Source organism: Lissotriton vulgaris, chromosome 7, assembly GCF_964263255.1.
Source record: "Lissotriton vulgaris chromosome 7, aLisVul1.2, whole genome shotgun sequence".
Classification (NCBI taxonomy): Eukaryota; Metazoa; Chordata; class Amphibia; order Caudata; family Salamandridae; genus Lissotriton; species Lissotriton vulgaris.
Window position 1 is genome coordinate 827,814,657 of NC_141695.1, and position 26,013 is coordinate 827,840,669.

The following is a 26,013-nucleotide window of genomic DNA, read 5'->3' on the forward strand; positions in this document are numbered from 1 at the left end:
TACACACCTCTCCTGTCCGCGCTCGCATCGTTTGAGCAGAACGCGCGCATAGCGCACTTTTACTCTCGCGGCGACCGCTTGTACCGGAGTGATGCACGTGTACACACATCTCCTGTCCATAGCGCACTTTCACTCTCACGGCGACCGCTTGTACCGGAGTGATGCACGTGTACACACATCTCCTGTCCACGCTCGCATCGTTTGAGCAGAACGCGCACATAGCGCACTTTCACTCTCGCGGCGACCGCTTGTACCGGAGTGATGCACGTGTACACACCTCTCCTGTCCGCGCTCGCATCGTTTGAGCAGAACGCGCGCATAGCGCACTTTTACTCTCGCGGCGACCGCTTGTACCGGAGTGGTGCACGTGTACACACATCTCCTGTCCGTGCTCGCATCGTTTGAGCAGAACGGCGCATAGCGCACTTTCACTCTCGCGGCGACCGCTTGTACCGGAGTGGTGCACGTGTACACACCTCTCCTGTCCGCGCTCGCATCGTTTGAGCAGAACGGGCGCATAGCGCACTTTCACTCTCGCGGCGACCGCTTGTACCGGAGTGGTGCACGTGTACACACCTCTCCTGTCCGCGCTCGCATCGTTTGAGCAGAACGGGCGCATAGCGCACTTTCACTCTCACGGCGACCGCTTGTACCGGAGTGGTGCACGTGTACACACATCTCCTGTCCGCGCTCGCATCGTTTGAGCAGAACGGGCGCATAGCGCACTTTCACTCTCACGGCGACCGCTTGTACCGGAGTGATGCACGTGTACACACATCTCCTGTCCATAGCGCACTTTCACTCTCACGGCGACCGCTTGTACCGGAGTGATGCACGTGTACACACATCTCCTGTCCACGCTCGCATCGTTTGAGCAGAACGCGCACATAGCGCACTTTCACTCTCACGGCGACCGCTTGTACCGGAGTGATGCACGTGTACACACATCTCCTGTCCGCGCTCGCATCGTTTGAGCAGAACGCGCGCATAGCGCACTTTCACTCTCACGGCGACCGCTTGTACCGGAGTGATGCACGTGTACACACATCTCCTGTCCGCGCTCGCATCGTTTGAGCAGAACGCGCGCATAGCGCACTTTCACTCTCACGGCGACCGCTTGTACCGGAGTGATGCACGTGTACACACATCTCCTGTCCGCGCTCGCATCGTTTGAGCAGAACGCGCGCATAGTGCACTTTCACTCTCGCGGCGACCGCTTGTACCGGAGTGATGCACGTGTACACACCTCTCCTGTCCGCGCTCGCATCGTTTGAGCAGAACGCGCGCATAGCGCACTTTTACTCTCGCGGCGACCGCTTGTACCGGAGTGGTGCACGTGTACACACATCTCCTGTCCGTGCTCGCATCGTTTGAGCAGAACGGCGCATAGCGCACTTTCACTCTCGCGGCGACCGCTTGTACCGGAGTGGTGCACGTGTACACACCTCTCCTGTCCGCGCTCGCATCGTTTGAGCAGAACGGGCGCATAGCGCACTTTCACTCTCGCGGCGACCGCTTGTACCGGAGTGGTGCACGTGTACACACCTCTCCTGTCCGCGCTCGCATCGTTTGAGCAGAACGGGCGCATAGCGCACTTTCACTCTCACGGCGACCGCTTGTACCGGAGTGGTGCACGTGTACACACATCTCCTGTCCGCGCTCGCATCGTTTGAGCAGAACGGGCGCATAGCGCACTTTCACTCTCACGGCGACCGCTTGTACCGGAGTGATGCACGTGTACACACATCTCCTGTCCATAGCGCACTTTCACTCTCACGGCGACCGCTTGTACCGGAGTGATGCACGTGTACACACATCTCCTGTCCACGCTCGCATCGTTTGAGCAGAACGCGCACATAGCGCACTTTCACTCTCACGGCGACCGCTTGTACCGGAGTGATGCACGTGTACACACATCTCCTGTCCGCGCTCGCATCGTTTGAGCAGAACGCGCGCATAGCGCACTTTCACTCTCACGGCGACCGCTTGTACCGGAGTGATGCACGTGTACACACATCTCCTGTCCGCGCTCGCATCGTTTGAGCAGAACGCGCGCATAGTGCACTTTCACTCTCACGGCGACCGCTTGTACCGGAGTGATGCACGTGTACACACCTCTCCTGTCCGCGCTCGCATCGTTTGAGCAGAACGCGCGCATAGCGCACTTTTACTCTCGCGGCGACCGCTTGTACCGGAGTGATGCACGTGTACACACATCTCCTGTCCATAGCGCACTTTTACTCTCGCGGCGACCGCTTGTACCGGAGTGGTGCACGTGTACACACATCTCCTGTCCGTGCTCGCATCGTTTGAGCAGAACGGCGCATAGCGCACTTTCACTCTCGCGGCGACCGCTTGTACCGGAGTGGTGCACGTGTACACACCTCTCCTGTCCGCGCTCGCATCGTTTGAGCAGAACGCGCGCATAGCGCACTTTTACTCTCGCGGCGACCGCTTGTACCGGAGTGGTGCACGTGTACACACCTCTCCTGTCCGCGCTCGCATCGTTTGAGCAGAACGCGCGCATAGCGCACTTTTACTCTCGCGGCGACCGCTTGTACCGGAGTGGTGCACGTGTACACACATCTCCTGTCCGTGCTCGCATCGTTTGAGCAGAACGGCGCATAGCGCACTTTCACTCTCGCGGCGACCGCTTGTACCGGAGTGGTGCACGTGTACACACCTCTCCTGTCCGCGCTCGCATCGTTTGAGCAGAACGGGCGCATAGCGCACTTTCACTCTCGCGGCGACCGCTTGTACCGGAGTGGTGCACGTGTACACACCTCTCCTGTCCGCGCTCGCATCGTTTGAGCAGAACGGGCGCATAGCGCACTTTCACTCTCACGGCGACCGCTTGTACCGGAGTGGTGCACGTGTACACACATCTCCTGTCCGTGCTCGCATCGTTTGAGCAGAACGCGCGCATAGCGCACTTTTACTCTCACGGCGACCGCTTGTACCGGAGTGATGCACGTGTACACACATCTCCTGTCCGCGTATGCGCCCGTTCACTCTCACGGCGACCGCTTGTACCGGAGTGGTGCACGTGTACACACCTCTCCTGTCCGCGCTCGCATCGTTTGAGCAGAACGCGCGCATAGCGCACTTTCACTCTCACGGCGACCGCTTGTACCGGAGTGATGCACGTGTACACACATCTCCTGTCCGCGCTCGCATCGTTTGAGCAGAACGGCGCATAGCGCACTTTCACTCTCACGGCGACCGCTTGTACCGGAGTGGTGCACGCGTACACACATCTCCTGTCCGTGCTCGCGGCGTTTCAGCAGAACGCTTCCTCTCTCAACGCACCAGGAATGCAGCACATCAAGCAGCAGCTGATAGATATTAATTGGTATTGGAGTCCTGGTATCCCTAGTGTTTGAGCGATGGGTATTGCGAGCTAGATTTATTATACTGGAATGCTTGAGTCTACTACTAACTGCTTTTCATTAGCTGCACCTCTCCTCGCAGGGAGGCCTCACGTTAGGTACAACATCTCACACAGGACGTCCTACCTCGGGCAGTCCCTCTGTCTGTTAAGGGGATCAGCGCTCTCGCACCTCGCAAGCCCTCTCCTGCCTCACCTCCAGTGCGGTTCTCATGGAGTGTCTGATGTGTAGCAGCATGGCCGCATCAAGATCTGAATCTGAATCCCTCTCCCTTGCCCAGCACGAAACCATTGATGCATCTTAGGTCCATGTTGGGTTGCGGGGCTGCAGAAATAAATACGGAGCAGGCGTTCCTCATTCCGTCCCATGCGAGGATTTACCTCCGGCCCACTCTAGCACTCTGTGACTGTAGGGTCTCTCTGCAACCTCACCTGCAGGGATTCTCGAGTCTGCCTCCTGGTGCCGTAAATTCGAAGGCACTCACCTACCTAGTCGGAGCACTCGTATTACAAGCGGGTGTTAATCCGCGTTCAAGGGCTCCTCTTCATGCTAGAGTGTCTGGCAGCGCAGGTGTGAGCCTGCCGGACCCGGAGCAACACACAGGTGGGCAGAGGTGCTCTAGGTCGTACAGGGCTCAGTCACTGGTCCCTCCAGTTACTTTTGTCTCCGGTGGCTGCTGCCATTTTGTCTCCGTGCCCCGGCAGCCTATCTCACACTCAAAGCCACAATATTGCTCCGATATTAAGGCCCCCAGCTGCGCAGTATGAAGCTCGTCCAGGTAGTGCCACTGGAGCAGTCTAGTTGATCGTGTAGTGACAGGATGGCACTAGGTTTGGGTCGGCCGAGCGGAACTCTGAGCAACGCTGCTTACTTCATCGGCATCAGGCCACGCCCCTCCTCACTGCCTATCAACATAGCGGGCAGGGGGCTTTATTCAAAATTATATCTCTACCCAGTTTGTTTTCTGCCCTACAGAACTACCCCGATGAACTGTCAAAATCCTTTTTCCGAACACTATATGTGGCGATAACATAATTCATATGGGCTGCTAAGCAACCTTGAATATTCTACAGGAAGTGTGTCTTATCCCCATTTGATGGAGGTTTGGGTCTAGCTAATGCCCAGCTATGTTATCCGCTTGAGGCAAATTTGATTGGCTCTTCTCAGGCAGCGGCACCCTATGGTGGTGGTGGTGTATCTAAAATGCATAGAGCAGCACAGTCTTCTCCGTTTACTTTACACACACATGCACATAGACCTCCCTCGGACTATTACAGGGACCCTAGTTTGCTGGGACCTACCCCTTCGATCGATTAAATGGGATAGAATCTCCGCTATGGGAGCTCTCTTTGTTAGAACAAATAGCCAAACTAGCCAGCTTTAAAACATTATATTTCATAGTCCTCTCTAGGTTGGGAAACATTTGGGAAGGGAGACACATCTGGTCCTTTTTGTACCTATTGGAGGCTTACAACATGCATCTTGCAGAATTTAAAAAAATACCTGCTACTGCGACTCACACTGGATGCCCACGCGGACACCTTTTTCCTTGCACACAACTCACTAGAGGGTCATGTAATGCAAGCAGCCACAGGGAGCAAAGGCATCTCAAGACTCACTGGTCGACCCATACTCCCAATCCTTTAACGACCTTGTGTGAATGGGGAGTGTAGGATGTTGGCCCTATAGACGACGCTGACTGGACAGAGGCAGAAATGGCTCTGAGAATGTTGGCGATCTGTACATGGTTATGCCTCATCCAGCTAAAATTCCTGCATAAGGCAAACGGCCATATTCTATACCCTCGAGGCTTTGCAAAAATACTTGAAATGCTATAGGTCTCACATTTGCGAGAGTTAAGCTGTTGGCATTTACAATGCCAATATCTCAAACTCTGGTAAATGCGAGACCTATTGCATTGCAAATGCTTGTTCTAAAAGTGATAGCAGGCTTTTTTGGGAGAAATTCACCTATTACAGGGTCATCCAATACAATTGGACAATTTCGTCTAATGATGCCCCTCAGCAGTTTTTCCTGCATGGAATATGACAAAATAAGCCTAGTAGGCTCTCTAACCGCATCCATGCTGTTGTTGGCTACACTCCGAGGCTTGGCTCTGTACTCTAGTAAGTCTTCCCTGGCTCGGTTCCTTTTTTTCACTATGGCTGCATCTATGTTTGAGGTTTATATCCTCTTTCCAAGAAACAGTTTTAGCTCTCTATCTGTTTAGCTTTACAATCATTATCATTGCTACAGATCCTCCGTATTCGTAACATTTCCCCATACGGTATGCTCTGTGTGAGGTGTGGAGGATGCTCACTGGATGCATGTAATAGTGTATTTCCAGCTGTTTGTTTTCGATACAAGGATGTCGATAAAACATTTTTGGCTACACTGATTTGCACATCTAAGAATGTTACACTTACATCACCAATGCAAGAAGTTAAAGTTTAAGTTGACATCGTTAATATTTAGTAACGCTATAAACTCCCTGGCACTTTTCTCTGTGCCGTGTCACACAATAAACAGGTAGTCAATGGACCTCAGCCAAGAAATTAGCTTTCCTTTGTAGATGCGTTCAAATTGCATCCTGAGGACCAGCTCCTCCCACCAGCCTATGAACAAACATGCATAGCTGGGGAGAAGCTGGCCCCCATAGCCACCTCTTGTATCTGTTGGTACATTTGATTTTTAAAAAGAAAAAGGTTATTTTCCAAACAAAATGTTTACATGTCAATCAGCATTCTATTCTGTTGAGCAAACTTTAGTGGCCTGTCCAACAGGAAATAGTCCACAGCCCTTATTCCATCATGATTCCTTATAAACGCATTGAGTTTACAGCACCGAGACGCCCACGGGCATTCGTTCGCGCTCTATAAATCTCGAAAATAAATAGATAAATACATGTGTATAGTGAGGATACATCCAGGGGTATCAAGAGGTATCCCGTTTGCCATTGTATGTTCTTGATTTTCCGGAGGAAACACTTCTTGCATCTTGCACATAGGATCTCAGGTTTTTGACATGGACTTGTAAGAAAAAGTAATTGTATCTTGACTTGTTCTCCAGCGGCCATCACAGCCGCTATGGTGGGTCTCCATGGTGGCTTGCATATATCTTTATGAACCTTGGGAATCTAGTATATTGTGCGAATAATGGGATGTTCCTTCTTAAGATATTTGTATTCCTCGATGTTCAATAACCCCTGGCTTTTCCATGCCAACAACTTTTTAAAGAAGAGAACCTGTGTGGCTTTGAATTTTTGAAAGGAGCTCTTCCTATAGCGCTCAGTATTAAGTTGGGTGTACGCCTCGTTCATATAATCCCGCAAGGGCCACAATACAATGTCAACCCCCCCCACCCCCACCCCCCCACGTCCGAATTCCTGACTACTACTTGCTTTTCATTCTTTCATTTTTTAATCAATTGTCCATATTTTCTTTCATGATTAGAGACTTTTTTTTCATTGATATTAATATACAATTTTTCACTTTTGCAACTACTTTTTCATTGAACACATTCATGGAGTCCCTTGGCATGATCGGAAGGAATTTTGATTTCTCCTTGAAGGGGGTATCTGGTTTTGCACAGGTCTCAGTAGCCGTCGATTCCAAGCCCAAAGGGCCACTGCGATTTTCCTCCTGTGTTTCATTCCCTCCTGGGATTCTGTTGTCTATTTCCAAGTCATGCAAATCTCTCAGTAAGTTATAATCAGTCACTGTTTAATTTGGAGCACTTGAAATTTTATTTATGGTGCACTATTTCCCATTTGTTTGGTTTGAGACCGAAGTTGGTGGTATTTTTTAAGCTTGAGTTTTCTTATAAATTTGTAAATGTCTGTCGGGGTCTGCGTATAAATACCCTTTTTCTCAGGACAGAATGACAGGCTTAGAGAGAGCAGCTGTTCCGCTGCGTTGAGGTCCACATTATCTAAATTAATTATGGTATTTGCATTTCTAGACGTCACGGGGGACTGCCATATCCTGTATATTTGCGCTTCCAGGTCCCCCGCCCGTGTGCTGATCGTTTGTTGCCGGCACTCTCTGGCTGCTTTTCTTTTTTCCCTTCTTCTCTGGGTCCATCTTTTTTTGCCGGTCTGTTTCTGGGGCACAGAGTTTCCCTGCTGCGCCTTAAATAATCTATACTCTTCCTCCAAAGTTAATTTAATGGCTTGATCGATTTCTTTGACCTTCCGTGTCAGATTCGCTTTCAAGTGCAGAGCTGAGGTCGAATGTTGATGTGGCCTCTACAGGTGATGGACTGTCTCCTTGGTATACCTTCTGCATCTGTTTATTCTCTGTAGCATTTCTGAAAAGTATCATACTTGCGGGCAAAGGTGAAAATTTGCCTGTTGGCATAATCCTTCTTATCCTTCCTAAACTTGTAAGTTTTTCTCAGTTTAATTTTTTTCCTCCTCTTCATTTAATCTTATCATTCCTTCTTGGAGCTTTTGTTTCTGCTGGGAATCAGCTAGTGTCTTAATTTATTCATTAAGAGCTTCGATTTTTATCTGGAGTTCGCCTCTATCACTTTCTGCATATTTAACTAATATTTGAACCAGTTTTCGGGAGGACTCAAGATTACATTCCGTCCATTCCACCATCATCCGGGGTTTCAGCGTATCCTAACTCTGGGCAATCATTATTCTAAGCCCCCTGGGGATTCTATATTCATTCAAGTATTTCTGCAACGACTTTGATTCCCACCATTTTGACTGCTCTTGACGCATCAATTTCTGTAGGATACAGAATTTGTCATTTAAGCTTTTTGCCCCTCCACTTAATTCTTCGCTGGCACCTTTACTGGCATCATGCTGCTCTGAAGGAGAGTCCGAGAACATCTCCTCAGAAGCTGACTCGCGATCCCACAACGTTGCAGCAGACATTTTTGGCACCTTTAAATGTCAATTATTGCCTTCTTGTGGGTCCGCCAGACTTGTTTAATCCTGCTGGGGGACACCACAAACTCACACCTCCCATCTGCTATCCTGTACACAATGTCTCGTACCTTGCTCCTGGCGGTCGATATGATGGGGCCACTTCACACAGCTCTACTCCTCCGAGCAGTCACCACGAGTCGAGCTCTGCACCGCGCTGTCCACCTTCTTCCCAGGCACGTCCTTTGTGTCAGCAGGGGGCTTCCGTGTTTCCGTTGCTGGCAGGTTTCAAATTTGCTTCCGGGTTTCCCAGCCACACAGAAGCCTCGATGACAGCCAGATCCGCTGGATGCTTGACTTTGCCTGCCATGGAGCCAACTTCACAGGGAGGGAGTCCACTTCACTGGAGAAAGTTAATCCGGGCTATATGAAACTACTCGCTTCCTTCTATTTCTCCTCCGAGACAAACTAGAAGGGACCCAGGTTCAGTGCCTAATTTTTTGTTTTATTCACACACAAACAATTCCGCCATAACACATCTGACGTTGCAAACAAGTGGACAACGGAGCGCCACGCACCAAGATGGCTACATGAGCACCAAGCTCTGCGTATCCACTTTAAAATAATCTTATGAATAGTGCCTGAGATTACACATCCGACCAATAAACCTGCCAGGGGACTGGGTGTCGCTGAGAACTGGTTGCTGTCTGCCGATTACAGACTGAGTGCTTCTGAAGCTAAATTGAGACGGGACCAGATGGGGATATGCAACCAGAAGCATTGTGGTTGAGGGTGACCTCGCTTCTCTGTACCACAGGTGAGCCTGCGACCTGGGTCGGCAGCTTCAAACCCTCTGATGGCTGCGTAATAGGACCACGGTGCTGTCCGGCCAGAGGTGAAATGCAGTGCCGACCTTCCTGGGACCTGCAGTCAAGAGGATTGAGCTATGGAGCGAGCGCCAGCACAATGCATCTTCTGGAAGCTGGTTATGTGCTTCTGTAAATGAACAGTGGCCGGTCCAGGCCTGTGGTGGCGTCGAGCGGTCATTGTGCTAAATATCACAGCCCATCGTCACTTGTGATATATTCCTTGCTTCCTTCAATCTCTCCTCCGATACAAACGAGTGGACCCAAGTTCAGTTTTTGTTTTATTCACGCACAAACGATTCTGCCATAACGCTTTTCGGCAGTTGCCTGCCCTGATCACATGACAAGGCAGTTTGTGTGCTTTGGTCGCCCTATTTAAAGTGACCGTGCACAATAGCCAATTCATGGATATAGAAAAAATACTCCTATTTACAATCTACAATGCTTGCTCAAATGCACAAAATACATGTGTGTGTGTGTGTGTGTATATATATATTTCTGTAGTAGAGGATCTCTGTGTATAGTCATAATCTAGTGAATAGTCCCGCCCATGTGTGTGGACACCGGAGCAATCAAAAATAATCTCTTAAGCGGTCTTCTGTGCAATCCTGCATAGACACTTAAGAGAAAATTAAAGACAGTAATGCAGCCTATACCTGCAAGGCTACACTGTCCAGTACTTCAACTATAAAATGCCAAGGACATTCCACCAATATCACATTTAGCACAGTCTGCTAAGTTTCACCCATAGAGAAACCTCCCCTTCACAAAATCCTTGGAATGATAGAGAGGAAGGGATGGACAGAGAAGCCCCCATAGGCTGCCATTATGTGTCTTGAAAAGGGATACCGTGCATTTAAGGAACTCCCCAGAGACCCTCTGTATCCCATGATGCACAGCAAACTCCTTTTACTTTCAGTTCTTTTTTCCAGCTCCTGCTAGCAGGACCCTTGAGCATTGAGCTCTCTCTTTTTGGGTGTTTTTCTCAATTTTTTGGCACTTTTAAAGTGTTTAGAGTGTTTCACTCGACGTCCTACATCTTCTTCTTCCTTTTGCTGAAGTTCTTTGGCCAGTTTTGCCACTCTTTTGTCGAATATGCCTGCCTTGTTCGACAAGTGTCCTGAGTGTGCCAGGAAGAAGGCAAAATCAGACCCTCACAGGGTGTGTATCCTCTGTCTCCCTTCTTCTCATGTCCCTGAAGACTGAGATCTGCAGGTCCTTCTCCACGAGGACCCTGATGGACAGAGAGAAGATTAGGCTCCAGGGCATGGAGCTATGAAGACCTCAGGAACAAGGTGGGTCTGGGCATGTAGGGACTTCTTCCTCTGCCGTGCTTCGGCCTCTGGGGGGCTCCCCAGTCAAAACAAGGCCAGAAAACGGCACAGATCTGTCGACGTCGATAGCCTCGATGTCGGCGCCGAGAGGGATGACCACCATCTGCTCCCGTCTCCCCCCGGGCTCTGGGACGAAGCAACGTCGTCGTTCGACGTAGAGTGGGCCGACGTCGAGACCTCGGACGAGGTCGACGTCGAAGACTTCATCGACGTCGAGATGGTTCCAGGAGGCACCGGCGCTCGCCGTCGAGGCGACTTCGCCGTCTAGGTTGACTCAACGTTCGACGTCGAGGAGAAGAGTCGACGTCAAGGGATGTTTCAAAACGAGATGTTTGACGTCGAAGAAGAGGTCGACGTCGAGGAGGGAGAAGTCGACGTCAAGGAGGCGATCAAGGGCCAGGACTGTGTCCCAGGGCTCAGTAGTCAGCCTATCTTCTACTTCCAAGAGCCGGTGCTCGTCTGAAAGGAGAATGGCCTCGAACATCCTCATCCAGGCCTGCGAAGAAGAGGCGAGTGGTTCGGTCTTCAGACTCTGCATATTCCCAGACCTATTCGCCTTCTAGGCCCAGGTCTCCTATGCCTCCTCCGTTGCCGAAGGATACTCCTCCTTGCAAACCTACTCCACCTCCTCCTCCACCTCCACATCATCGTCCTTCGCTACCTCCGCCGCGTCCTCCTCCAAGGTCTGTGTCTTTGCCAGATCTTCCATCACCGCCTACTGGGCCTCCATAGCCTAGGCCTCCGTTTCGGCCTCCCCAACTTCCAACGGGGGGGCTGCCTCCTGTGTGGCCAGTGGATCGCCCTAGGCCTCGGAGGTCGAGGTCACGGTCCAGACGGAGGGACCGGTCAAGAAGTGACCACCGCTCTTCCACAAGATCCCATCGCTGTCGCCGGAGGGACAGGTCAAGTTCACGTCATACCAGTCATACGGATTCTTCCAGTGCCCGGGAATACTCCTCCACCTTATCAGACTCACCACGTACGAGAGTGTCCTTAGTGGATGATATTGTCTCATTTCAAGAGGTGTTGAGCGGGGCAGCGAAGCTGGGGATTTCGCTAACGGTGCCCACACCTTCGACATTGGTGATTTTCGAAACCCTGCACAAGCGACAGTTGTCTCGCCCCTTGGTGCCAGGGCTCGAGGAACTGGCGATGAAGCTCTTCTGGACTCCTGCATCAACAAAGTCTGCCTATTCCCGGCTGCAGAAAAATACAGGGCTCCAGACTCAGATCCCGTGTTCCTTAGATCGGACCCGGTGCCGGTTTCGGTGATGGTCACTGCGGCTAGAAAACAGCACGCTACTGTCCCGTCTACGGTACCTCCGGATAAGGAGAGCCGTTCGATGGATAAGGCGGGTAGGAAAGACTGCGGTACGACCGCTACGTCCATGAAGGCCGCCGGCGCCTCGGCTCTGCTGGGTCGTTAAAACCAGTCGTTGTGGGAGTCCCTGCAGCAGTTTCTGGAACATCTTCCTAGGGACAGGGGGGAGGACATCCAGGAAATCATCAACGAGGGCATGATGGTATCCAACCAGGTGATCAGCTCCGCTGCAGATTCCTCTCTCCTGGCGGCTCATGGATACTGCCACGAAATTAATCTGAGACGTCATGCCTGGTTGCGCCTGACTTCACTAAAACCGGAGGTGCAGCAGAGAGTCGCCAACCTGCCACTCTCTGGTGCTACGCTCTTAGGAAAGCATGCGGACGAGGAGATGGCCCACATGAAGGCTGAGGCTGAAACCCTGACGGCCGTCGGGTTGGAAAAGCCGAAATAACAGAGGCTTTCCGTCCCTTCCAGAGACGTTTCGGTGCCCAGGGAAGAGGGCAAGGTCGCCAAGCTGGGCAGCAGCAGCAGCAGCAGTACCAGCGGCGCCCATTCCAGAAGCGCCAGAGGGGTAGAGGCGGCCAGAAGTCCTCCTCAACGCCTAAAGGCCCTGCCGGGTCTAGGCCCTGAGGTGCTACTTCCCCCTCTTCCGTTACCCGCTCCGGTGGAGAGGAAGCATACAAAATCACATGGCAGAGTGGAGAAAAATTACTCCGGACAAGTGGGTGCTGAATATTGTTTGCAATGGATACAGTCTTTGTTTCGTCAGCCCGCCTCCAGTGATTCCACCGGTTTGCTCGCAGTTCCAACTGCGCGAGTTACAAGTGGAGGCCGATACCCTGTTAAGAAAAAGGGCGATAGAAGACCTCTCTCTGTCTCAAAGGGGAAAGGGTCTTTACTCACGGTTCTTTCTGGTACGGAAGAAAGACAAGAACGAGTTCAGGCCCATTCTGGATTTGCGACAAGCAAACAAATGGATTGGCAGAGAAAATTCCTGCATGCTATCTTTACACCAGATTTATCCTCAGCTGCAGAGGGGAGACTGGCTTTGTGCAATAGATCTGCAAGATGCGTACTTCCATGTGCCCATTGCACGGAAACACCGGAAGTTCCTGCGGTTCCTGGTCGGCACCAATCACTATCAATACTCCGTACTACCGTTTGGACTGAAGTCTACTCCCAGGACTTTCTCGAAGTGCATGGCGGTGGTGGCAGCGCACCTGAGAAAGAACAAGGTGTTTGTCTAGCCGTACCTTAACGACTGGCTGATCAAAGGCTCCACCTTCCAGGAAGCGCAATTGCACTTTAACAGGACGGCCGTTCTGCTAAACCAACTGTGGTTGCGCATTAACATGTCCAAATCTGTTCCGACTCCTGTCCAGTGCCTACAGTACTTGGGAGCCTTTATCGATACTCTTTCAGCAAGCGTGTCTCCTTCGGAGGAGAGACGCTTATCGACCCTTCGGAAGGCTCAGACTCCCATGGCTGTTCCATGTAAGACTGTGAGGACAGTGTCTCCTCTACTGGGGTCGATGGCCTCTTGCATTTTCCTCACGCCACATGCACAGCTCCACATGAGGCTGCTGCAGGAATGTCTGGAAGACCAGTAGGACCAGGAGCGGGGGAGCTGGGACGACAGGATCAGGCTGTCCCTTCACGCCCTACAGTCCCTGAAATGGTGGTGTTCAGCGGAAAATCTCCTCAAGGGGGTTCCATTCCACAAGGACATTCCGAGAGAGACTATCGTCACGGGTGCTTCAATCCTCGGCTGGGGAGCGCATTCAAACCAACTACAGATTCAAGGAACGTGGTCCCCAGCGGAATCCAGGTACTACATCAATTGCCTGGAATTCAGAGCGGTTCACTTGGCACTGAAGGCCTTTTATCCGTCCTTCCAGACCAACTCCTTGCTTGTGCATACGGACAATACGACCACAATGTATTACCTCAACAAGCAGGGGGGCTCGAGATCGCGCACCCTGTCATTGGAATCACAGGCGATCTGGCATTGGCTGCTAGCCAGAGGACTGACGATAACGGCCACCCATCTGCCAGGTGTGCAGAATGCTCAGGCGGACGCTCTCAGCAGGCTTTTGCAAGAAACCACAAGTCTGTTCTGAACGACGATGTTCTCGAAGGCATCTTCGAGAGGCCAGACGTAGATCTGTTTGCCACCGCCGAAAACAGAAAATGCCGAGACTTCACCTCCAGGTATTACCAACCGGGGACTCTGGGGAATGTGCTATCGATCATCGGGTCGAACAGCTTTCTGTACGCTTTTCCACCCATTCCCCTGATTCCAGCGGTGCCACAAGCTGTCCCGGTCCAGAGCACGGATGATCCTCATTGCTCTGGAGTGGCCCTGACAGTGGTGGTTCACGGATCTGCTACACCGGTCTCTTCAGCCTCACCTGCGGCTGCCGTGTCGGCCGGGCCTTCTCACGAAGTTCGGGTGGCAGATGGTGCACCCCAACCTCTCATCGTTGAGTTTGGCGGCATGGCTCCTGAGATAGTGCAATATGGACACCTGCATCTACCTGAGGATTGCATGAACATTCTCAAGGAGGCTAAGCGACCTTCCACTAGGACGTATTATGCCTACAAGTGGAAGAGGTTCTGTATCTGGTGTACTTCCAAGAACTAGGATCCGACGACATGCAAGGAAGATGTGGTCCTTCCATATCTCCTGGATCTGGCTCAGTCTGACCTTAATTTTCAATCTATTAAGGTTCACCTCGCAGCGTTAACTGCGTACAGGAAATACCCTTCACAGACTTCCTTCTTCCAGGTCCCTGTGATTAAGGATTTTTTGGAAGGGTTTGTAGAAAGTGTTTCCTCCTGTTCGGAGTCCATCGCCTTCCTGGGAGTTGAATGTGGTGTTGTCCAGATTGATGAAGGAACCTTTTGAACCCATTCATAAGGCTTCACTGCAGCACTTATCGTGGAAGGCGGCTTTCCTTGTGGCCATTACATCGACCCGAAGGGTGAGTGAGATTCAGGCATTATGTTGTCAAGAACCTTATACTGTTTTTCATGCTGCTAAGGTTGTAATGCGATCTCACCGAAGTTCCTTCCTAAGGTGATCTCTGATTTTCATGTTAATCAGACTATAACTTTACCTACGTTTTTCCAGAATCCTTCCACTCTAGCGGAAAGGTCTCTTCATTCCCTGGATGTGAGGAGGGTGTTGAAATTCTATCTGGAGAAGATCAAGGATATTCGTAGGTCAGAGCAACTGTTTGTCAACTATGGGTCGGTCAGGACTGGTCTTGCTACCTCTAAACAGTCAATTTCTAGGTGCATTGTGTCCTGCATCCAGTTGTTACCAAAAGGCTAATAAGACCTTAGGAGCTACGCCTAAGGCTCATTCCACCAGGGGCAAAGCGCCTACAACAGCTTTGCTACGTAATGTTCCCATTGCAGAGATCTGCAGGGCTGCCACGTGGAAGTCGGTCCATACCTTTGCTAAGCATTACTGTCTGGACTCTGATACCAGAGCAGATGCTCAGGTTGGGCAGGCTTTGTTAAGAAATCTGTTTGCACAGTAGTGGTGTTGTCTTTTTCTCCACCGCCGGTTAGTGTGTTGGGATGGGCTTGCCATTCAATTCACTAGATTATGACTATACACAGAGATCCCCTACTACAGAAGGAGTAGTTTCTTACCTGTAACTCCAGTTCTGTAGTAGGGGTATCTGTTATAGTCATAAGCACCCGCCCTCCTTCCCCGTGGGGAAAATGGTACTGTAATGTATGCTACAGGCCTTTCTTTATACACCTTCTAAAAGAACTGAAAGTAAAAGGAGTTTGCTGTGCATCATGGGATACCGAGGGTCTCTGGAGAGTTCCTTAAAGGCACGGTATCCCTTTTCCAGACACATAATGGCAGCCTATGGGGGCTTGTCTGTCCATCCCTTCCTCTCTATCATTCCAAGGATTTTGTGAAGGGGAAGTTTCTCTATGGGTGAAACTTAGCAGACTGTGTTAAATGTGATATTGGTGGAATGTCCTTTGCATTTCTAGTTGAAGTACTGGACAGTGTAGCCTTGCAGGTATAGGCTGCATTATTGTCTTTAATTTTCTCTTAAGTGTCTATGCAGGATTGCACAGAAGACAGCTTAAGAGATTATTTTTGATTGCTCCGGGGTCCACGCACATGGGCGGGACTATTCACTAGATTAGGACTATAACCGAGATACCCCTACTACAGAACTGGAGTTATATTCATATATATTCTCAGCAGGTAGTTATAGTTGGGACCTTGTTTCCATAGGAAAAGCGTTATTGTTTTCCTAATAATTTTGGCGCACTTTGACACATATTCACAAAATCTTCAAAACTAGTTTGCCTGATAATGCAGCTTTTGTCTGGAACGTTTCAGGGTGATTCTTTAAGTGGGGGCTTTTGAAAAAAGGTGCTGGGAGCTGCCCAAAGCGTGTTTTCTCTATGCCATTTCTCATAGTGTTTTTAGACACGGGGTCAACTGGACAATCTAGTGTTGATAGACTTCTCCACTTACCACTCTCTGCAGCAGTGGAACACACAAAACCTGTTAAAAGGGTAACCGTTCATCGACCTTGTTCCACAGGTTGTGCTAACGGCAGACGCATCCCTCACAGGGTGCGGTGCTCACCTACAGTTCAGGGTCTGTGTGACACCAAACACCAGAATCTCCATATCAACTACCTAGACCTTCAAGCTGTTCACCTAGAGTTGAAAGCATTCCTTCCTCCCTTCATAGACAAAGTTGTCTTAGTCCGGGTGGAGTGGTCACGCCTCTCTTAGACCATTTGGTGTTGGGCAATACATCACAAAATCCATCTGTTAGCAGAACATCTTCCGGACCAGGAACAACAATTTTGACGACCTGCTCAGCAGGATGCAGCAACAAGTCCACAAGTGGGAACTCCACCCCCAAGTCGTCCTCCCATACTTCCACAAGTGGGGGTTTCCACAGATAGATCTCTTTGCGACCACAGAGAATTCAAAATGACCAAAATTCGCCTCAAGGTTCCCACAACCTCTATCCAAGGGCAATATGCTATGGATGAGTTGGTCCTGGATATTTTACTACGCTTTTCTGCCTCTCCCTCTTCCATTTGCTACAGGAATGTTGCGGTGAATGGGGTTATTCCCCTGCCAGAGTTACTGTGTTACTCGGCAGCTCACCTGCTGATAGTCAGTGATTAGTCCTTTGCAGACCAGAGAGGTCCGGTTCTCATGACAGACAGGCGGGAATTTCAGCCCCACTGGTTCACTCAATGGTTATAGGGAGCAGATAAGGTGACAACCCTCCGGAGCCGACTGCTTCAGTGGTTCAAACATGACGTGTGACATGACAGCTATTGCTACAGCTACACTTGAGACACTGCTGTGGGACTCAAAGGCATTAGCCGAGCTACGCAGGGTGTATGGTTACCTGCAATGGGGCTTGTTTGGCGGGGTTGGGACTCTGGGTGGTTGACATTTGCTGACTTAGAGTCAATATAAAATGCCAGGGTGACAATTCCTGCAGTACTTGCAGATTAGGTCTATCCGCTCCGGCAGATCCCCCAGGTGTTAAAGGGCAAGAGCTCACTGTAATATCTGGTTCTGGGTGCCCCAGTTCATAGACACGCTGTATCCTAGATGTAGTGTACAAACATTACCCATAGTCAGGCCCTGCTGCTGAAGCTCTGGGAGAAATTAGGTGATCTGGGTAGATTGGAGAATGATGAGAGGGTGGCCTGTAAATAATAATAATAATAATAATAATGAAGCCATTTGTGGAGCGCGAACAGTTGCCTCCTGCTGGGGTGTCCCAGCGCTATATAAGCAATCGGCAGCGTATAGCCAGACAGTGTCATGTCTGGTCCCGAGAGCAGTTTACACCGAGCTAAAAAGCAACGTTTTTACAGCTTTCCTGAATAGTGATTCAGACTTAATCAGGCGTATGCAGTTGGGCAAAGAGTTCCAAAGCTGGGACCTCCCCAGTGTAAATGATCTGCCGCCTAGTCAGGCTTTCTTAACTCGCGGAATACAAAGTCAATTTTGGGAGTTGGACCTCAAAGTACAATTCTGTCTGTAGATACATAAACGGTGTCTCAGATAGCTGAGGCACCTCCCGTGAACTGACCAGAAAGTTAACGTTGGGGCTTTGAATTTGATTCATTTTTTCACCGGTAGCCAGTGCAGCTGTTTGAAGTGTGGCGAGATATGGTAACGAAACGGAACGCGCCTAATCAATCTTACAGCCGCGTTCTGTATTATCTGTAGTTTCTTTTATTAGATACGCTGGCAGACCCATGTATATCCTGAGGGTAGCGGTCCGCCGTCCAGTAAGATAGCCATTGGAGCTGTGCCGCAAGGAAATATGCCTCGAAGGATGGCGCTCCGAGTCCTCCCTTCGTCGTGGGAAGTTGGAGGGTTTTCAGGGCGACCCTGTGGCGCCCCTCGCCCCAGATAAGGGTCCCTAGAGGGAGTCGATATCGCGGAAGAAGGACCTGGGTGGTATAACCGGCAAATTTGCAAAGTGGTAAAGGAGTCGGGGAAGCATCACCATTTTAGTCAGGGCTATCCGTCCTATTGGGGCCAGCGGGAGTTTATTCCAGAAGGCGATAGTCGGGCGCAGACTAGCAAGCACTGCGCGGTGATTACCCTCAAACATGGCTGCTGGAGAATGGTACAAGCGGACACCGAGGTACCGGGGAGCCTCCGCGGACCACGAGAGTTTATGCGGTCCGAGCTGGACTTCCCGGGGGGGCAGGCCCGGGTGTAAGGGGTAGACTGTGGACTTGTCCCAGTTCACCTGTAGGCCCGAGGCGTCTGCAAAGTCCGCCAACGTCGCCCCTATGGGGGCCAGGTCCGTTTCGATGTCTCGGACGTATATGAGGAGATCGTCCGCGTACATGGATACGCAATGTGTGTCATCCGCGAGAGGGATGCCCCAGTCCACACCCTCCAGGCGCAGCCGAACCGCCGGCGGCTCGACTGCCAGCGCGAATAAAAGAGGCGACAGGGGGCACCCCTGTCTTGTGCCCCGCCGAACTCCGAATGCCGGTGATATGCGTCTCCCGATACGAACCCGAGTGGTGAGATCGGTATACAGGAGGCGCGTGTACGCCATGAGTGTCGGGCCGATATTGAGTCGTCGCAGGACAGAAAAGAGATAGGGCCAGGTGAGGGTGTCTAACGCCTTTTCCAGGTCCATAATGAGGCAGGCGGCGCGAGGAAATCGGTCACGTACCTGATCTTGAACATGGAAGACTCGGCGGAGATTCTGGGAGGTGTTTCTCCCCGGCACGAAGCCGCATTGGTCGGGGTGGACCAATGGACGAATGATCTGCGCATAACGATCCGCCAGGATTTTCCCCAGGATCTTACAGTCGGCCGACAGGAGCATGATGGGGCGATACGACCCCATGTGGAGTGGATCTCTGTGGGGTTTGGGAAAGGTGACGATCACGGACTCCCGCAGTGACTGGGGTAACCTACCTAGATGAAGAGACGCCCCGAACATCCGTGACAGACGGGGGACCACCAGGGGGGAGAATGTCGAGTAGTATTCTAGTGGGAAGCCGTCCAACCCCGGTGCTTTATTACGAGACATGGCCCGTATCGCCTGGGTGATGTCAGACGGGACAATCTTGGCGTCGAGGGAGCGCTTGTCAACGTCCGATATTGTGGGTAATGTCAGAGGGTCTAAAAAATTGTCTACAGAAGACGGGGAGCACTGGGCCGGGGTCCCGTACACTTGTGTATAATGACGCTGGAACGCCAGGAGAATCTCGGCCTGTGAGCGCACCAGCACACCGTCCGGGTTGATAATATCCGTGATTGGCTTAATTTCGGTGTCCTGCCTCGCCATCCAAGCCAGTAGCGCCCCAACTTTGTCCCTGTCCTTATGCACTCTAGAGGCGTAAGCCCTAAAATTGTATTTCCGGAGGTCAGCGCAGGCGGCCTGGTATTCTGTCTTCGCCTCGGCCGTGAGCACAGCGTGCTCCTCCGAGTCGTCAGGCCGTTTAGTGAGTGCGGCCAGAGCCCGCTCCGAGGTTAGGAGTGTCCGCTCCAAGGTGCGGCGAACCCCCACCACCTGTTTGATGCATTCTCCCCTAGCCACCACCTTAAACGCGTCCCACTCCACCAGTACCGACGACGCCGTGTTCGCGTTATGTGTGAAGTAGTCCTGTATGCTGGTTTTGTGTGCGTCTCTGAATATGGGGTCGGTCAGGCAATCCCTAGGGAGGCGCCAGGGGGGGAGGGCGCCAGGTTAGACGTATAATGTGAGCGTCATGATCCGAAAGGATCCGGCCCAGGTAGTCTGTAGACGTGATCTTAGGGAGAATTGGTGCAGAACAGAGGAAGCGGTCCAGGCGGACCCGGAGGTTGTGCGGGATCGAGTGGAAGGAGTAAATGCGAGTCAGTGGGTGTAGGTGTCGCCATGCGCCAGTGAGCGCCCAATGTGCGATCCATGCCCCAAAGAGCTCTGCCTGCCGGGGGGCCGGGGAATGTGCGGGGGGAGGATGTGAGCGGTCCAGGGTGGGGTCTAGTGTGCAGTTAAAGTCACCTCCCAGTACCCATGGAACTGTAGTGAACTGGGCCAGAACGCCCGTGAGGTGATCCCAGAATTTATCCTGGTCTGTGTTAGGGGCGTAAATGCTGCCAAGGAGTATTCCCTGCCCGTCCAGTATTCCCTCCAGAAGCGCATACCTGCCCTCCTTGTCTACCACTCGTCTGAGCACCCGGAAGGGAGTACCCGGCCTGACCCAGATTAACGCGCCGCGTGCAAACGCTGAGTATTGTGTGGCGCAGAAGGTCCCTCGCCATTTGGACTGCAGGCGAGTGAGTTCGGTAGCGTTTATGTGTGTCTCCTGTAGAAGTGCAATATTGGCTGACATGCGTCTAATGTAGGAGTAAACAGAATATCGTTTGCTGGGCGTGTGCAGGCCCCGTACGTTCAATGTAAGGACATTAATGTCTGAGCGTGGGACTGCCATTCTGGGGGTGTCGTGGTAAAGATGAGGGCCCCCCTACAGTACCCAAGGGCCGCCAGTGTGTATGTGTCACGTGTATTTCTGCGCGCCAAGCTTCCACAAACGTAGAGGAGGGACTAAGGGGATTAACAACAAGTAGAACTTTGGGTGGGTAACAGTCCCAATACTGAGGATATATCACCGGAGGTGGCATATCCAAACTAGTGTCCCACTAGGGGAGAGATACAACAGGTAACTGCAGGGGTGGCAGCATGTGTCACTGCTGGGCCTGTGCGCGGGTCGGGCTCTTGTAGGAGAAGTGTCCATCGCTCGGTAGGGCATACAATAATCAGGCAAAGCAGTCTAGGCACCTAGACGTCGCGCAATACAGTGGGCAACCATTAGAAGGATACAGTAATTGATAGTTCATGTTCATGAAGAAGTGTTAGGTTGGCTGGCCAGGGTAGCGTCCAGTGTAGGTGCCGCCAGGAGGGGGGAAGAGATTGGGCCAAATCCCGACATCGTTCCATCGCTGTCTCGGTCTTTCTCTGGGGTGAACAGGTGCGGGTGACCTTCCAGGTCCGATGCTGGGGGTGACGTGTGCAGTTCGGTCACCGCTCGTAGGGCGTCTCGTCGCTCTTGCATGATTTGCGTGAGGTCGGGCGAACCCGTGGGGGAGGACGCCTGGCTTTTGGGGCGGCCAGATCGGGCACGGCTAGCACCCCGTCTTCTAGATCGTCTGGAGTCGTTGTTGCCTGTCCTCTGGGGTCCGGGTTTAGGGATCAGTGGGCAGTGGAATTCAGTCCAATCTTGTGCTTCCGCCGCCGTAGTGAAGAAGAGGGCTTTCCCATTGTGCAGCACTTTAAGGCGGGCCGGGCACAGCAAGGAGTATTGAAGATCGTTAGCACGAAGGCGCCTTTTGACTTCCAGAAATGTGGATCGCTGCTGTTGGACCTCTCGGGCGTAGTCTGGGAACACCATGACATGCTGATCTTCCACCTGCAGGGGACCCGCTGTCCTGGCCGCGCGGAGCACCGCATCCCGGTCTCGGAAATGCAGGAATTTAGCTAGCATGGGTCGTGGAGGGAGGCCGGGTTTGGGTGCCCGGGCCGGGACTCTGTGGGCCCTTTCGATGGAGAAGTACGGCGATCGCTCACTCTCCGAGGTGAACGATCTAGTCCAGGATTCCATATAGGTCAGAGGATCTGAATTTTCAATCCCCTCCGGCAGGCCCAGGACGCGGATGTTACATCGTCTCGAGCGTCCTTCTAAGTCCACCGTGCGTTCCTCTAGGGCTGCCACTCGGCGTAGGACCTCTCTCATGTCTTCCTCTTGCATCTTCACCACGGGTTGTAACTCGGTCACGGTTCGTTCTCCTTCCTTCACCCTGTCCGCCAGCTTACGATTTTCATCACGGATCAAGCTAATGTCCGTCGTCAGGGCGCCCAATCTCTCTTCCATTGAAAGGCGAGACATTTCGATCGCCGCCAACACCTGGTCCAATTTTGCCGTCAGTGTAGGGTCAGTTTGCGACGCATTGGCTTGCGTCCACGTCCTGGTGTGTGGCATCTTCTCAACGGCCGTTTCAGGGACAGACGTCACTTGCGAGGCCTTTGGTTTCCCCATAGGTGCTGTCAAGTGGGTCACCGGGCCTCCGTGCACTCCGGGAATGGCAGGCCGACGTAGCTGGGCCAAGGGCAGTTCAGTGTCAGCCGGTCTCTCCTGTCCCCCCAGGCTCTGGGGCGGCTCCTCCCCGTCTCAGGAAGCCTCCACCAGTTCAGGGCGTCAGAGGCGGTCCGCGACCGCCGGGGCCGGTAGTCCCTGCGTCAGGAGGCCTTGTGGGCCCTCCCCTGCGTGTGGCACAGTGTCAATACCGACCGGGAGGGCCAGAGGTCAGGCGATGTGAATCTGAGGGGGTTCCGGGGCAGCGAGCGTCCACCAGCAGTGTCCCGAGTTTGGGGGGGGCACTCCTGCTCCTACGGCGAGGTTCGCGCTGTTCCTGGAGTCCAGGCCTCTGTGGGCGCCATCTTGGGGTCAGGCACTCGGGCCCACCGAACGGCTCAAGTCAGTGGGAGCGCCCTGGATCCCCGGATCAGCCGGCGGCGTGTGCTGCGTCCTCACACGGAGCCCCGAGGAGGTAGGGGGGCCGAGATCCCTGGGGGAGGGGGGGGAGGAGATGAGCACTCACCGCCCTCGAAGACAGACTGCGGGCCACTGAATGGCACACCACTGCGCTGGCAGCGCGTCCGCCGGACCTCCGCCCCTCGCGGTGGCAGGTCGGCCGATGCCGGAGAGCGATCAGGTTCCTGGCGGGGCAACAGTGTCGGTGCAGCGGAGCCCCGGTGCGGCGGCCGCCGTCTTGCGCGCCGGGGTGCTGTAGCGAGAGAGGGCGCCGTCCGGTGCGCACTCCTGAGGGCCGGTCCCGCTGCTGCTCCGGGACCCTTCGTAGGTGTCCGCTGGTCTCGTCCTCCGGGGTCGTCGGTTACCGGGTCGGCTCCCGGCGGCGTATGCGCCCGCAGGACGGAGCCGCGCCCGCCATTTTGAGCTGCGGCGCTCGGCTCCGGCAATAGACGAGGCAGTCCGTGTCGTACGCCAGCAGCCTTCGAAGTTCGTCTGAAGGGCGCCCCAGTGCGCGGGGGAATCCCAGGTGCTTCTTTCGGTAAGCTGAGGCTCCCGGCGATCTCAGGTACTGGGCAGGATGCTAGCCCGATCGCTGAGCCTCAGCAGGACACAGCCGCCATCGTGGCTTGCTAAGCCACGCCCCCCGAGTAAAACCACTCATAACTCCTGAAAATTGCTTATAAAAGACATTGTTAGCCACAGGCTGCATTGAAAAGCAATAACATTATTATTATTATTATTATTATATTTCTTATATAGCGCCAGAATCGACCCCCGAAGGGGTATCTCCACGCTTGCCTTGGGAACCCGTCCTGGTTTTTCCCTGTGAGATAGCCCCTACAGGGCATCCCCAAGGTGAAAGCCAGGCATCCCGCCGCGGGGGGCCGTTGTGGAGATTAAGCAAGCTTAATGCCCAGAGTTGCAGAGTGTGAACCCATGATTAGGTCAGGCACCGAAGCGAGAATTATCGAGTCCGTGGACATTTGAGCTCAACACCCTGCCGCGTCGGGAATTGAACCTTGGTCCCGGGTCTGACCTCTGCTTCAGGGTCTGCCTGCTCTAACCAGTGAGCCACACTTCTCCACACATAGAAAATGAAAGCATTTTCAACCCAAAAACTGGCACTGTGCCTTTAAGGCAGCCCTGACTCCAGGCTTCCCATCATGCCTCAGGGGTGACAGTTAGGTCAGTTCTTTCTGGCTCCTTCTGTCAGGACCCTGGTTAACAGCTCCCACCTTTTTTTGACTTTCTGTCAGAATTACTTGGTGTTTTCTTCAATTTTTTTATCTCACTCGACGGGTTTTTACCCTAGAGAGATAGTTCTACCTTTTTTGGGCTAAAAAAAGGTGAATTTGTTTGTCAAAATGCCCAAGGCTCTCTTTGACACCTGCCCTGCCGGTGGACATAAGAAGGCTTGGTCAGACACACATCCAGTGTGTATTCTCTGTCTACCTGACTCTCATGAGGTAGCATCTTGTGTCCACTGCCAGTCCTTGTCATCCAGAACTATCAAGGACCGAGAAAGAAGCAGGATTTATTGACTTTCTGAGAGAGGTAGGCCTCCAAAGAGACTTATGAAGCGGTCGACGTCGAAAAAAGTCCCGACCTGCTCACCTTCAGCGTCTGGATCGGCGTCGAGATCTCCAACGACGAAGAAGGTGAGGTCTTCAGCGTCGAAAGTCAAATCTCCGCTGCCGTCAACCGGGCGACGTGCAGCGTCGAGTGAGAGGTCACTGTTGAAGCAGGGCAGCTCAACGTCGAGACCTCCGTCGTCGAAGGCTCAGGGAGAGTCTTCGACCTCGAAGCCTCAATCGTCGTCTAGTCATCGCCGCTCGGCGTCGAGGCATCCTCCGTCTTCGCCAGGGCATCGGCGATCAACGTTGAGGGATTCTCCGTCGACGACCCATCGGCACTCGACGTCGAGACACTCATCGTCGTCGAGGGACCATGGTAGTTCGACGTCAAAGCGTCCTCCGTCGGCGTCACACCATCGACGCCCGACTTCGAGGCATTCACAAGTGTCTGCAGGACACTCGCCGTCGAGAGGAGCAAAGTTCGACGATGGAAAAGCCTTCATGGACTTCACCTCCTCCGAAGTCGACGTCCAGGCATGGGACTCCAGTAGTTCAGCCTCAGCCAGTGGCGCAGCAGTCTCGGAGGTCTTCTGGATCCGCTTCAGCTGCGGAGGATGACCAGGGCTCGCAAGTGAGTGACAGTCACGCTGCCAAGCGGAAGAGGTCTCCAGAGCAGAGGGGCTCTCGCAGTCGCTCCAGATCTGCGGCTGTCTCTGGTTCAGACTCTGGCCCGGATTAACTATTTATAAGTCGGCCAGCGAGGAATCCAGGCATTCGCAAAGGGATGCAACGCCTCCATCACGCTCCCCAGTGAAAGATTCCGCTCCAAAGTCGCCTACTGTTAGGCTTTCGCCGAGATGATATAAGCCTCTTCATCACTGGGATAAAGACAAGGAAACAGCGTATCGGATGCAGCAACCGCTCTCTAGGCCTAGAGAACGGTCACGCTCTCCGGTGAGACAAAGAGTAAGATCACGCTCTCCAGTTCGCCAGAGGGAAAGATCACGATCTCCAGTTCACCAGAGGGAAAGATCACGCTCTCCAGTTCACCAGAGGAAGATCATGCTCCCCAGGTCGCCAGAGGGAAAAATCACGCTCCCCGGTTCGCCAGAGGGAAAGATCACGCTCCCCAGTTCGCCAGAGGGAAAGATCACGCTCCCCAGTTCGTCAGAGGGAAAGATCACGCTCCCCAGTTCGTCACAGGGAAAGATCCCGCTCCAGGGTGCGAACGATCAAGGAGCACAAGGAGAGAGCGAAGTACTCCTTCTACTTCTTCTTCCTCGACACGCTCTCCAAGAAACTACTCTCCTACCCTAACGGACTCTCCTTCAACGAGGGTATCTCCGATTGATGATATCTTCACGTTTCAGGACATACTTGGTAGGGGAGCTCTTAAGCTGGGAGTTGCCTTGAAAGCTCCACAGATCAAGACCCTAATAATTTTTGAAACGTTGCAGCATAGGACTGCACCCAAACCTCTTCTGCCTTTGGTGCCAGATATTATAGAGCCAGTTATGGACGTCTTCTTAACCCCAGCGACGGTCAAGGCTGCTCCGGCGAGGGTACTTAAAACGTACAAAT

General features: G+C 52.7%; 1 protein-coding gene across 5 annotated transcripts in view; it reads left to right on the plus strand.

Annotated features, from left to right (window-relative positions):
- HGS (hepatocyte growth factor-regulated tyrosine kinase substrate) overlaps positions 1 to 26,013 on the plus strand; it is a 304,838-nt gene that overhangs the window by 169,156 nt on the left and 109,669 nt on the right. The gene's annotated exons all lie outside the window — the stretch shown is intronic.